Source organism: Rhinolophus sinicus, linkage group LG01 (assembly GCF_036562045.2).
Source record: "Rhinolophus sinicus isolate RSC01 linkage group LG01, ASM3656204v1, whole genome shotgun sequence".
In the NCBI taxonomy this organism is placed as follows: Eukaryota; Metazoa; Chordata; class Mammalia; order Chiroptera; family Rhinolophidae; genus Rhinolophus; species Rhinolophus sinicus.
The window spans coordinates 67,851,477-67,865,678 of record NC_133751.1 but is presented as its reverse complement, the minus strand read 5'-3'; the positions used below and the strand labels follow the sequence as shown (position 1 = coordinate 67,865,678).

The 14,202-nt window shown below is 39.4% G+C and overlaps 1 protein-coding gene across 19 annotated transcripts in view; it reads right to left on the bottom strand.

Moving 5' to 3' along the window:
* The window catches only part of ZBTB20 (zinc finger and BTB domain containing 20), a 779,143-nt gene that overhangs the window by 185,580 nt on the left and 579,361 nt on the right, over positions 1–14,202 (bottom strand). Inside the window, exon 1 of one of the 19 annotated variants that reach the window (XM_074331604.1) lies at positions 3,843–3,910. The exons of 17 other annotated variants lie outside the window; for them this stretch is intronic. The gene's annotated coding sequence lies outside the window, so the exon portion shown is untranslated. Of the gene's footprint in view, positions 1–3,842; positions 3,911–14,202 lie in introns of those variants that run through there. One more of the 19 variants, XM_019734860.2, reaches the window with a different exon arrangement.

Here is a 14,202-nt window from a genome sequence, read left to right as displayed (position 1 = left end):
ACATACATTGTAACCACTACATTATGCTACCTCTAGGTGTTTCCCACTTTACGTTTCCCCTTGAAATCTGGGCTCATTCAGGATTTTGCAGGCTAGTTTGAGCTGCTTTGGAAGGGGACAGGTTTGGCTTGATTTGCATTCTAAATATTTCCCAGTGGTAAGGGAAAGCTATTATTACACCCATTTTATGGTGCGGAAGCCGAGCCACTTGCCAGCTGAGGTATCTGGTGGGGTTAAAAACAGAAGCTGGGTTGTCAGTCTCTCATTCCTCCTAACTCCGAGCCTAAGCACTGACACTGTCCAGGGGCTTTTGTGCAAGGGGAAGGAACGCTGGCTGATGCAGAGTGAGACAAACTTCGGAAAGAGAAAATAACAGTGCAATAAAAGGTGGAAAATAAGTAATCATAACACTCAAAAGAAATTGGTTACTTTTAGCATTGTGAATAGGAAAGGGAGAGCTTATTCATCACAAATGAATCAGAAAATTAGAAGGTGTCAGCGCACTGATGACAGAACTGAGGAATTCAGATGAACTTCAGTTCGACACGTATGCCTTCTATCTGAAGAGGGCAAATGGAGTGACAGCAGGACAGAAATGACCTCTTACACAGGCCTTTGATCGTTCCAATCTTTTTTCTTCAACTACTGTCTCTAGAAGTTCGGTGGGTTTATATCTTTGTTTCCTATGGGTAGAGATAACATTTTAATATCCTTTTAATGTTCTAGAAGTATTGTGTTAATTAATTCATATGTGGGAGTCATTCCAAATAGGAGGATGAAGATTTTTACCTTATTGATTTTCCTAATACCTTTCTGGCTCCCAGTGTTTTCAAAGGATGAGGCACTATCGGATTTTTAAATTCATATGTCTCTCAGAGTAAGTGCCAGCTTCATAGGTTCCTGTCAATTGATATTCCATCTTCACTCTGGATACATGACTTCCTTTATCTGACAGATTCAAGAAATTTTATGCTAGATTTAATGACATTTCATGCACCCTGAATTTGGAGCTTTTAATTCTCTATTTTCTATCTGGCAAAGGTTTCCACGTTGAAGTCAGATGGAAGGGTTATTCAGACATGCATACAAAGCATGTTCAGTCTCCCAGTAGGTACTTTGGGGTCTCCTGCAGACATGTTTCTTGAAGTATTTTCATTCTTTCTGGTCATAAGTAACACAAATGGTCATTCATAGCTTGGGAGTCTGCTTTTCAAGACCATCCATTTTTTGGTTCCATCGTGAAAAGAATAAGGAAATCACAGTGATGCTTTATCTTTCCTTAATATGCTATAACTCTGAATGATGTCTACCTTCAAAAATTTAGATGATGAAATAATGATCAATAAAAAGAGAGAATTCAAAAAGTAAAGTTCAGTAATTAGGTCTGGGACTGTTTCCGGGCCTGAGACATTGCTGAGTTACAACTTGCCACCCCATCCCACCCCATCCCAATCCTCCTGAGCCTTCCTGCTTCTTACAGCTATTGGGCCAGAGAGATTTGAATGAAGTAACGACAGCAGTGCTGGGAGGGATGGCAGGGCAAGGTGGCAGGTAGCATCAGGAACTGAATTTGTTTATTACATTCAGGATGATTTCTTCCAGCTCCTAAAATAGACCTAACTCTATGACATGGTGACATTCAGGAGCTCTCTACCATCTTATCCCTAAGAGCAACTTTTTCCTCCATACTTCAAACTCCTTAAGTTGTTGCTTTATGGATTCCAAATGGATTGGTATGCCAGGACCTTCTACTATAGTATACTGGTATCCTTTAGGGGATGATGAAAAGGTCTGGCACTGTTATCATGTGACCAATCAATTAGAAACACTTGGTCACAATGCTGCGCCCAGCCTACCAGTAATGCCATTCATTTGGTTCAATAAAGGCTGTGCCTGTTACAGGGCAAACTCATCCTGAGACTCCACAGTGTGTAAATACAGAAAGTAACATGTTAGTGGTACAGAGGGCTTTGGAATAAATATGGGCACAGCAGGAGAAAGAAACATCCAGAACAGTGTGAACAGAAGGCTTGCTTTACTCAAATGGTTCACTCAAATTTTTTTTCCCTTTTTTTGAAATACAAAGGGAAAAATCATGACACAAAATTTATATCAAAAGATATAAATTAAGCAAGTACTTATATATGATGGTCTGCCTGTTAGATACTAAACCAAGAGGACAATGTAGGCACAGTCTGTGTTTTAAAAACTTGGAAAGATCTTTCCACAATATAGATTGAAAAAACTGTTACTTTTGTCCTTGTCAAAAATCAACTATTTGCTTAAGAGGATCCAAGATCTTTCACAATCTGACCCCAATCCACCTCTCTTGTCTTTATTTTTATTTTTTTGCTTTTGCTTTTGTTTTTTTGCACCACTGTCTCCTTATATTCTGTGATAGGCTATTTGCTCCTCTCTGAACATACCTAGGACACCTCAGACTTGGAGCCTTTGCTCACAGTTCACACTTGAATCTCCCAAGCCTAGTATAGGATCCAAATCACAGCCCAACACTTCTTTTGTTGAATAAATGCTGTCCATCTATTTTAGGAGACAAAGATGATAGAAAAAAAGTTGCTAAATCAGTAAATAAATAGCACCAGAGAGAGGTCAAGGAAAAGTTAATTTTAGTGTGTTTTAGGAGTAGGGGCAAGATGAGCTTTAAGATTAGGAAAACTGATGCTCTTTATTCTTGGGTCTAGCCAATGCTATGAGTCAGTTACTTTTTTGGGAACAAGTTTCAACCTCAAGGTTAAATGAACACAAATGCTCTGTCCATCAGCATATAATGAAAAAGCTGTGGCTATTTCCATATCGGCACGGTGAAATTAAAATATGCAGTGAGTTTCTCATAGGCATCGTATATGACAGAACTTTTTAAAATAGTCCCCTTTGCCACTCTCATACAGAAAGAGCTACAAAAACAAAAGCAAATGTTTAAAACTGGGATGATTTCACTTAGGAAAGAAAGAGTTGAGGTGCCTCATCACAGATTTCTGACTCTAAGATGATTTGTTGTAAAGAGGGTAATGATCAGCATTTTTGTCCCAGGGCAAATGGTATTAAAACGTTCAGTGAAGAATTTAAGTTAAGACTTAAAGATGAGCATTCTAAATGTGCAAGTGGTACATAACCAAATAGATTGCTAAGCGTGGTTAAGAAATTTCTATCTTCATGTCTATTTAAAAATAGGAAAAAGATCCTCGTCTATTTTGATTGAAATAAATGCAGCTCTGCCTCTAGTCAGGAGGATGAATTCAATAACTTCTTTCATCTTGTTGAGCCCTATATGATTACAAAATTCTATACCACGCTGACCCTAAAAATTATACAGAATCATAACACAGTTGAATAAAATACATTCTACAGTTTGAAGAGCATTAGGCAATACAGAAAGTCTGTAAGTTACTAAATTCAAAATAGTATACATAGTGCTTACGTTTCAATTTGGCAATTATGATTCAATATGCCAAGCGTATATGACACAAATAGAATTGAGGAAAAATTCACTTGAATCTACTATAGTTTCAACATAATAATTAGCTAAAGTAAAACATTCTAACAATGAATTCTTTCATGTCTAAGAAATTTAGCTGAATATTTCATAAAGCTGATATGAATATGCATATAAATTCAATCTCCAATTTTAAAAAAAAGACCAGAAAATAATATAGGAACTATTATTATTCCCAGCACTATCTACAAAGACATCAGTAGAACACGTGAACAGCCCTTTTAAATGACCGAAATGGGTCCCATGTGACTAAGAATGTAAATCTAATAACAGACTCAGGAAAAGCTCTAAAGGGGGTGGCAAGTTAAGGGCTTTCTCGTCTATTTACCTTGTAGCTTTGGAGCTCAGCAGAAGGGTCCATCACATACAGCACACAGGGTTAGATGAACAGTTCCAATTACCTTGTCTGAACCAAATTCATGTAAGCAGTTTGCCACATTTCTTAAATAGAAGATGAGCCCATTCTATCTGTGGCACAGATTTGGACTGGGTCACTGAACTATTGCCCAACTCTTATAAGCAAAGCACTAACATGTACCAATCAACAGGCAGCCCATAGCAGAGGCATGAGGAAGGTCGAAATACACACGCATAAGAAATTGGCAGTACATTATAGAAGAAAGCTATTTCTAAAGATGGACTTTGGCTATTAAAGCCTTTAAGTGTTATTCAACCTTTGTTAGGGGGAAAAAAAAAATCAGTCCTGGTGTAACTTCTAAAGATCCAGTTAAAAAAAAAAAAAAGAGATTGAGAGAAAGAAATGTAATTTTATTTTGCAACCCATTATTTTCATAAGAACACAAATAAAAGAGATAAACTATGCCAATTTCTTCATAGCTGACTCGTTACAGGATATTCGTTGAGTCTTCACTAATGACTACTTGAGGTTGGTTATTACTGAGATCAGGAGTTGGCAGGACAGAGGTGGAAGACCTTTCAAAAGGAACAGTATCACCACAGAAAGTAAAGTCAGCGTTAAGCTAACTGACAACCTCACCAGGACAATGGTTGGTGCCGGGAGCTCTTGTTTATGCCGTTTCAAATGCCAGGAATGAACTGAACAGCAAAAGTGTCAAGCTCAACAGCAACTTGAATTTTGAAAAGCTATGGTACAATAAGATGATAATGCTGCTAGAATTCATCAAACTTACTCCTGGCCTCTCCCGTTTCCATCCCTTCTTCTTCTTTTTTTTTTTTTAAAGGAGGGTGCAGCTCACAGTGGCCCATATGGGGATTGAACCGACAACTTTGGTGTTATGAGCACCACATTCTAACCAACTGAGCCAACCGGCCACCCCCAATCTCTTCTTATTTCCACATTCATCAGGCAGTTGAAGAAAAAAAAAGATGTACTGAGACTGCCTCGTTGGGGACACTCTCAGCTCTCTAGCCTCCCCAACCCCAACTTGGTCTCAGTCATCTTAAAGTTTTATTAATTTAATTGCTTTAATACTTCCTCTTAGGGAAATTTGCATTTTCTTAACTGTCTTTATAAGATCCAAATTCAGGTTTCTCCACAGATGATGAGGGATGAGTATCTGGTAATTGTGTGTGGTGTGTGGGTGGTGGTAGTGATGGTGGATTCTGCTCTGGACTCTCAAAATTTTTCAGTTTTACTGTCAGGGTGGTCACCTGCTCCCTCATCTCAACAAGCCAATGTTGCTTGTAGTTTAACTGCAAATAAAGACATATGCATATACATGTACACATCGTATGTATTTTTTTCCTCTCAAAAGTTATACACATTTTGGGACTTTCTGTTCAAACACTCTATGAAGGGTTGCTCTTAGTGATGTCAGAGTAATTTAGGCAGAAACATAAGAAAGCACCAACGGTGTGCACTGGAACTTTATTAACATAGCCTTCATTAGTGATTTCCTCATGGTTCGTCTCCATGGGTTCCTGGCTCTTTGTCAGCATACGCTCAGGAAGACTTTTTCACAGCATCTTTCTGCCTTAGAAAACACTGGCTGTGAAATTCCCTTATAGATATCTGCATTCTCGTATTCACCTATTAATGATCTAGGAATTGAGGATATTTTCTGCCTGCTCTTTCGCCTCCCGCTTCATGAAAGGATTAGACTGTAAACAACCTAGCGGGACTCCTTCAGGGCAAAGCATGGCTGAGCTGATCGCAGCAGGTAGGGAACCTTTGGCAATCTATGAATACAATTAGGAAAAAGGAAAGGATTCACCCATATTATCAGGAAGAAATTATGTTGTTTCCAAGATGAGACCTAGAAAATAAGGCACATTAAAAGAAACTGCGCAAGATAGGCTTTTAAAAAGAGTCAGCAGAGATAAATTTCAAAAGTGCCAGATTTGCCAGGGCTAATCAACCGTGGATTCTTTTTCAGTGGCTGACAGTGGCCTTCACCAGACACTTCAAGGGAAGTCCATTTGACTCTGACCAACGAAGCCCAAAGTACGCACTGCACAAAAGGGTCCCTTTCTTGTGTCCAAAGACAATCAATTTGTGCCCCCCGAGTCTGAGGGGTCATAGCTTTCTTTTACTTTTTGTAAGTCCGCAAATGCATGCTTCCTCCTGCATGATTTGGTCCTGAGGAAGTGACCTACTATAGGTAATTAACCCCATACTGAGCTTTTTTTTTTTTTTTTTCTCATTTCACACATCCACTCCGTGTTTTAAATGGTCCAGCAGTAGCATGATCAGATAGGTTATTTTTTTTTCTTCTCAACGAGGAAAGCGTGGTCATGGGAGAGCTGGGATATATCTGCGCTAATTCAAAACAACAGTGTGACCCTACAACATTACCAAATAACATTTTATCAGAGGGTGCAGAAATGCTAAAAAATGTTTGCATTAAACCCTTTCATGTTATACATCCAAACGTATTGGCGTTTCTATTTGAAATAACAATACATAGTAAATAATGAGGTAGAAAAGTTTGATCTATATCCAGAAAAATTTTTTTAAATACCATTTTACTGGAAAAAAATAAAAAAGACCCACTACATCCTTTCCCGTCTTTGAGAATTTCAAGAGCAGGGCCAATGAGGAGAATGACATAACTCATCCGTTTTCCACTTCAAGGAATAGGCTCATGCTTTTCCAGATTTATTTTTGCCAAAGTGAATGCCTTGAAAACTCTAAGATGATCACTGTTTTCTAACTTTTCAAAGAAGAAAAAAAAGTGAACATGATGATGGTGGGTGATTTAATGGAATCAGCTTGTCAATGTGATGAAACTGAAAAAGCTTTTATAGAACATGTCCATATGCTAAAATAAAAAAATCTTTAACATAATGTATATAGTGTAGAGTGGTTTTTGTCATGGCAAAAGAAAGGAATATCATTAATTTAGACAGTAAGTGTAAGGTTCCGCTAAAAACCTGCATGGATAAATCACAGAAATACATTCTGGCCAGACAAATGGAGCCAGACAATTTCTAGTTCTTTTAGAAGCTATCGAAGAATCATCAGATTTTCAGTCTGTCATCTCTGGTACATGAGAAGAAAAATTCTGGGCTAGTTCTTTCAGTTATACTTGCACATAACTTTAGAATTTGAAAGATTTATACATTAATGAACAAGAAAATGAGCTCTTCTGAATGTCCCATCTTAGGCAAACCATCAGATCTCTCTCATTCTCAAAAGTATATGTACAAACTGGCCCATTTTGGTAGGATTTGGTCATAGAGCACTCAAGTCTTGTGTGAACTCTCAACCCCACTTTCTTCTGAAAAGTGATTTATGCACTTGGGCAATATTAAAAAGAATTCTATAATTCTTTGCACAGTGGACTGTCAGCACAAGGGGAAACCTATCTAACATTTTAAATTCTTGTGTGGTGTCTAATCCTATGCTTTGGAACCAAAGACCTTAGGAAGTTCTAAAACAGGTTCACTATTGCCCCCTTAAGCTTCTCAAAGGCATGACTGCCAACTGGGAGTGTCAGGTGGGTCAACTGGCCCAGCAGGCAAAAAACAGGGTCCAACGAGGCACAGTTTGTTTTTATTTACACTGGTCAGAAATCTTATATCTGACAGAAAGCCTAATTCCAGCTTGTACATCTGTGCCTCCGGCGTTTGGCCGGAACTGCCTCATGTGGTCATCCTGCAATAGGGTTGCTACGATTACAAAGACTCCTGCCCATCAGACTTTTTCTGGCTCCCTGAGACTTGGGATTTCAAGCCTATGCCATGGTCTCTGAGGCCCAATCCTCACTACCTCTCTGACCTTACTTCTCATCGCTTTCATGCAAAATCGGTCCAACTAGCAATAGAATATGGCCACCTCGCGGGGTAGACAGGAATAGGAATGTAAATGGAGATTAAAAGGAATACATCAATAAAAATTAGTGACTTTATGCCCTTGTTAAAATTCAGCTCTCTCACTGGGGAAATACCTGTGTTTATAACTGAGCCTATCAACATTTCTGAATTTCCTTGAGAATTGGTTTAGATAAGCGAGAACACGCAATGCATTGTCCAGATGGAGGCATATATTCATTCATTAATTTAACAGGTTTTTTTCAGAGTTTATTATTAATTACTGTGCTAATTAGACCCCACTCCTGCTCTCAAGGATCTTCCATTCTAATATACATCTTAGAGTTTTTATGTCTCTGTGATCACTGACTGGTTATTAGCCCACTTAGGTAAGTTACGATAAATACAACAACCTGCCCATAACAACCTCTCTTCTTGTTCCTCACGCTTTTCAATTGCCTCAGGACATCTATTAAGCCCTGTGAATGATCTGACCCTTTGTGGCCTATATCATCAAATCAGCTCATTTTTACTTCGGTAAGAAACCCCTTCCCCACGCCCAACTACCCTTTCTTTCTCAAACAGCCAAGAAAATATTATAAAAGTCTTCCCAGAACTATGCGTATTTAAGTCTATGAAATGGGTCCTTACAATCATATTTGAAACACCATTTTTTTCTTTTTTTTGGAGGGGGGCCTTGGCCCCTACCTAGGAAGCGTACCTTGAGCTATTTGCTGAAATTACAGTCTGTGGTCTCACAGACACAGTACTCATTACTGTCCAAGAGAGAACATTTCAGCACCTGGCAGAGGGTCATAATCTTACTCATCTCAACCTCAGAGAGGAATTAGTGGAACACATGCTCCCGGTCCCTTTGCTCCTTCTAAGGGGTACCCCACCATTACCTTTTAGTCTTTTCTGAACCGACCTGTCTCAGGTCAATGTTTATACCATGTGACCATGGTATAAACTGTCTTCCACTTGTTCAACTTTTTTTTTCTCCTCATCTCCTTTTAAACAAAAACGGAAGAATTTGATGTGGGTGCAGAGGAACAAATGTTCGCTCCCTGTTTCTTTTCTGACAGTTTCTTCTTATATAAACAGTGGTGATGAATGATAAACACCATGGTTCTACCTCCATGTTAATATTCTTGTTATCTTGCATAAACAAGTGAATAAATACGCATATGACACCAATCAATCCCTTTTTTAAAAAATGTAGTGTTCATCTTTCTAAATAGTGGAGGGAGAATTAATGAATTCAATGTGTAATTTAACTGTTTATATTTTGAATGTTAATAAAGTAAAATCAAATTACAGCTTAAGTTCTTTTCAGACTTACGTCAGCCATTAACACTTTCCACGCCAGCGCGGGGTAGGGAAGGGTGGGACTAACGGCACTGGGTTCAGGTCCTTGGGGTCAGAGGACGGGGGCTTGGCCGGCTGGAGAGGCTGTAAAGCTGCTAGGGCAGGAGGTTTTGACTTGTTGTGTAGGTAGGGAGATTTTCTGGCAGTGAGAGGAGTATTTTTTTTTGTAGAATAAATGGCTAGGAAGAGGTCATCTGAGGCATTAGATGAGAGGAATATCAAAACCAAACATAAAAGCAGTCTGAGGGGCCTGGGGAGAAGGGAAATCACTACTTTTTCCATCTCCTCATTGGTTTCCCTTCATCCCTGGAGTGCGTTCCCTTCCATCATCACTTCATACTCGTCTCCCCTCCGCCCTTCAGGCTCTTTTCTCTGCCTCTTTAGAACAAAGAAACATTTAGGGGATATTTATAACAAAGAACATTTATAACAAATGACTATCTTAGGGGACAATGAGACTGAAATAAAAAGGAATTTAGAGAAGACTTATGATAATATTGCACATTTGTATATGCAAGAAAATACAACCTATGTATGAATGACCAAGACTAGAAACTGGGACTTTTGAGATTTAAAAAATTCATGGTATGTCTGATCATATTAATCTCCAGACAAGCTGGTTCTTAGCATTGCTGGGAAGAGGTGTAAGAGAGTTATGAATAGGGGGGAAAAAACCAAAAAAACAACAACGGAGTGGGGGATGTAATTATATAAGGATTTATGTTTGAAAGGAAAAAGGGACTTCTTTAAGTTGTCTATTGAAATTCCCCCCAAATCATTTTATGAACTTATATGTAAACAATATCAAGATGAGAAGGAGCTTAGGAATTCTCATGGGGTTTAGGAAATGACTAAACCTTATGTATGATGTTCATCACGTCACTCAAGCAAGTAAAGGATAACTAGAGCATGGGTTCTCACGGCAGATAACATGGTGGGTGCTTTGTCCGTCTGACACATGGAGGCAGGGCCCACAGGAGCAGAGCTCGGTCTCCTTATGAGTACCATGGAGGGCACATGGCTCCATCTGAATGCATAGGGTATGAAGGCTTAGCTGTACAGGGTCCTCTGCAAGGTACGTAAAAGCATTTTCTAAACAAACACCGACTTTTTAGCCCTGTGTTCTTGGAAAAAAATTCCAGTACAAAGCTTATGGGAATATTTTATTTGGTCATTGGGTGGGGGAAGGTTGCTGAAACAGATGACAACATTCAATGTCTAAAGACAAGAGGAAGCAAGGAGAAAGAAGAAACACAGAAAGGGAGTGTGAATGCTGAAAGAGGGGTGCAGGACTGGAGACTCTCTAATAGGAAAAAGAGAGAATCTTAAAATAAGAGAAATGACAGAGCATACTTTGAGGGAAACATCAGAACACTTTTGGAATCTGAGGCAAAAAGTGAAAACATTTGCCTCTTGACAGTTATTACCATTGCCCCTACTTTTACATACACAAGTACGTTCTTTCCCTAAGAACCAGCCTTCTGTGATAATGGTGGTAAAGATGACAGCCTTAGGTTACTGGCAAAATTGGCAATGAAACCCTGACCTCCAGGCTATGTTCCTGCCAGTCTATGCCCCCCAGAGTGTTCAGTCTGGAACTGGTGGCACAAAATATGTGCGGTAGCAGCAGGCACCCTTACTGGGATGTATGCACCTCCAGAAAACAAGTACTCTACCTTTGCACCATGACTTCTTGACTTTCATTTTTTTCTCTTTTATCCCAGACTGTTAATCTCCAATTTCTTCTCTACCAGGGCAGACCCTCATGGTTGTTAAATATAAAGACACACACCAGCTCCTTCAGTTCCCTCATCTATGGTTCTCAACTGTACTTAGCTCGTTCTTGAGCCCAGGTGAACCCACGCGTGCGTGTTCTCCTCAGCTCCCAGGCTGCTGAGCAAAGCAGGAGAAAAATGACAAAACTGTACAGTCTAGTGCCCCTCCAGAGTCCTGGTTTCCAACTTGAGCTGGGGTTTCAGAACTACTTTATAATTCTTTATTTGTTCCTAGTCAGTTTCCTTTTTCACTTCCCAGTTTCCATTCATCACGCTATTTTACAACTTGTAACTTACCTTCTACTCTTCATTCTCAATTCTTAGCTTTGCCTCTTTTTTTCACAGAGAAGCCAGAGGCCGGCAAATGGTCTTCCCATCACTCCACCTCTGTCAGAACCCAGCCATGACCTTCCAGAGACTCTTCTCTCTAGCCCCTGATGCCCTCCTCCAGGGTCTTACTGTATCAATTACTCCTGCCTTCTACATTTGCCATTTTCCTACTGCCCGCCAACATGCTTTTGCAGTCCTCATCTAAACAAACAATAACCACAACAAATTAACAAACAAAAAAAACACACCACATTCAGTGGAGCTGATTTTTCCCCTCCTTTGTACCATCTTCATGCTTCCCAAACTCTGGTTTATTCCTCAACACAGTAAAATCTGGTTTCTCTAGTGGTTCCTAATTAAACTGCCAAAGTCACCAAAAACCTCTGAATTGCTAGTTTCCAAGGTCCATTCTTCAACCTCATCATTTTATTTCTTTCTTTTTAAAGTCAGGTTCATTGAATTATTTACATGTATACTAAATTCACCCTTTTTATACCCTTCTACAGTTCACTGAGTGTTGACTTCCGTGCTGGTCCCTTGATGTCTGTAAGATAAAGTCCAAATACCAAATACCTTTGATTCATATACAAATCCCTTCAGGATCTCAAACAGTCTTCCCCACATGACCCACTGTCTGGTCACACACCATTTGACAAAATGTGCTATGTACATACACTCATGCCTCTTGGACGTTCTCCGTGTTTCCTCTCTATGAACACACAAGTTTTTGTGTAATATAGTAAATGCTATTAATATCACCATATCAATTTCCATTTAGAATCATAAAACTAGATGTTATTCTCAGAAGTTGATGTTTTCAAAATGGAACTTAACCTTTAAAATATCGCTACCTGAGGCTCTCCATTGTTTTAGTGTCATGAGTTGAACTGTGTCCTCCCCAATTTCAGACGTTGAAGACCGAGCCCCTAGTAACACCGAATGTGACCTTAGTTGGGAACAGGGTCATTGCATATGTGACTACTAAAGTTAAGATGAGGTTATCCTGAAGTAGGGTGGATCCCTAGTCCAATACGACTGGTGTTCTTACCTAAGGGAAGGCCTGGACACAGACACGCACATGGGGAGAGCACCATGTGAAGATGGAGGCGGAGGTCAGGGTGATGCTTCCACAAGCCAGGGAATACCAAAGATGGCCAGCAGACCACCAGACGTTAGGAGAGAGGCATGGAACAGATTCTTCTCAGAGGCCTCAGAAGGAACCAACCCTACTGACACTTCGATCTTGGGTGTCTAGCCTCTAGAACTGGGAGACAGTAAGTTTGTTGTTTAAGCCCCCCAGTTTTGTGGCACTTCGTTATGGCAGCCCTGGTAAACTAATACACTTAGTAAATAAACCATATTTAAATATGTTGGAATACTAATGAGCTCATTCACTCATTAAATACGTGTTGGATACCTACTATGTGCTAGGCACTGGTCTAGAGAGGATATTAGGATGTGGGGCATATAGGAAAAATTTAAATATACTTGAGGAATGAATTAATAAAAATATCATGTTACTGCATTTTTGTTGTACTAACAAGCACTTAATCTATCCATCAACACAGGATTGATTGAATGCCTACCATTTATTCATTCAGCAAATATTCACTGAATACCTACTATGTGTCAAATATCATTCTAGGCACAGAGGATCTAGTTATTGATAAGACAAGTTCTCCACCTTCATGAAGCTTAAATTCTGGTGGGGGAAATAGACATCAAACAGGAAAACAAGTAACTTAACTCGACATTATGTAACTTAACTCGACAATCATAAGCATTTGTACTCTAAACCCACTAACTCTTGAACAATGCTTAGGGTGTTAGTAATACTTAAAAATATTCCTAAATACCATGCCCTGTTATTTCCCTTATGTTCCTACAATCTCTATGGAAGCCTGAAATATCCCTAAGATTAATGAACTTAAGCTGTTCTCTGGACTTTCTCATTTAAGTGTGATTGTAGGAGTTTACGTGTTACTTCAGCATCTACAAAATAATGACCAACCATGAAGTCTGAGAGTGGGGGTAGGGTCACCCACAGTCAGGGAACAGAGGGTGCCAAAAAAATGTATACACATTTTTAAAAAGGAAAAAAAACTGTATTAAAATTGTAATACTCAATATATACCAATCACAAAAGATGAATACAAGTCACGTTTGACTTCTGCAATTACAAGAGGTGCTCAAAGGGGTTGCAATCAGCATAATTTTAATAGTTTTTTCCTTTCTTAAATTGTGTATACATTTTTTTTGGCACCGTCTGTATTTCTGAAGCACTTCCTGTGCGTCAGCCCCTGTGCCGAAGTCGGAACTGCGGACAGAGCACGCATGCACTGAGCCCTACGGCGCTTGCATTCTAAAGGGAAACACCTGAGCAACTGATTTCACAGCCATTCCTTCCTTACGGTTGGGGTATGGATGTAGGAAGCGTGCGGGAGAGCAGCGGGGTCAGGGTACTGTGTGTGAGAAGGCATCCTTGAGGAAATGATGTCTGAACACTGCGTTGGGTTTGGGTGCCGGTATTTGTTCGAGTAAAGGTCACAGGGTTCTATGTTTCTTCTTCCGCATCTCCTTTCATCCACAGGCACACATTTCAAATACTTAAAAGTGTTCTTCCAATACGCTAAGAACACCAAAAACTAAACACAAGAGAAGGACTTTCCAGAGGAAAGGGGCCAAAAATAGAAGGAAAAAAGAAAAACAACCCTAATCTCACCATTTGTTTTGAAAACACCCAAAATGATTAAAACATATTATAAATTAAAACATATGAACTAATCACTTGCCTGCCAAGTTTCATTTTTAAATCAAAGCCGTTTTTGAGGTTCATAAACTAAAAAAGAGTCTTTAAATATGAACTTGTGTTTTCCTTTTCTTGTCCCTCAGTTGGCTTGAAGCATTTGAAGCATTGGCATCAAGGGATCCAGCTGGTCAGAAACATGTGGCATACATCCACTAGAAAGTAAGCTCCATGAG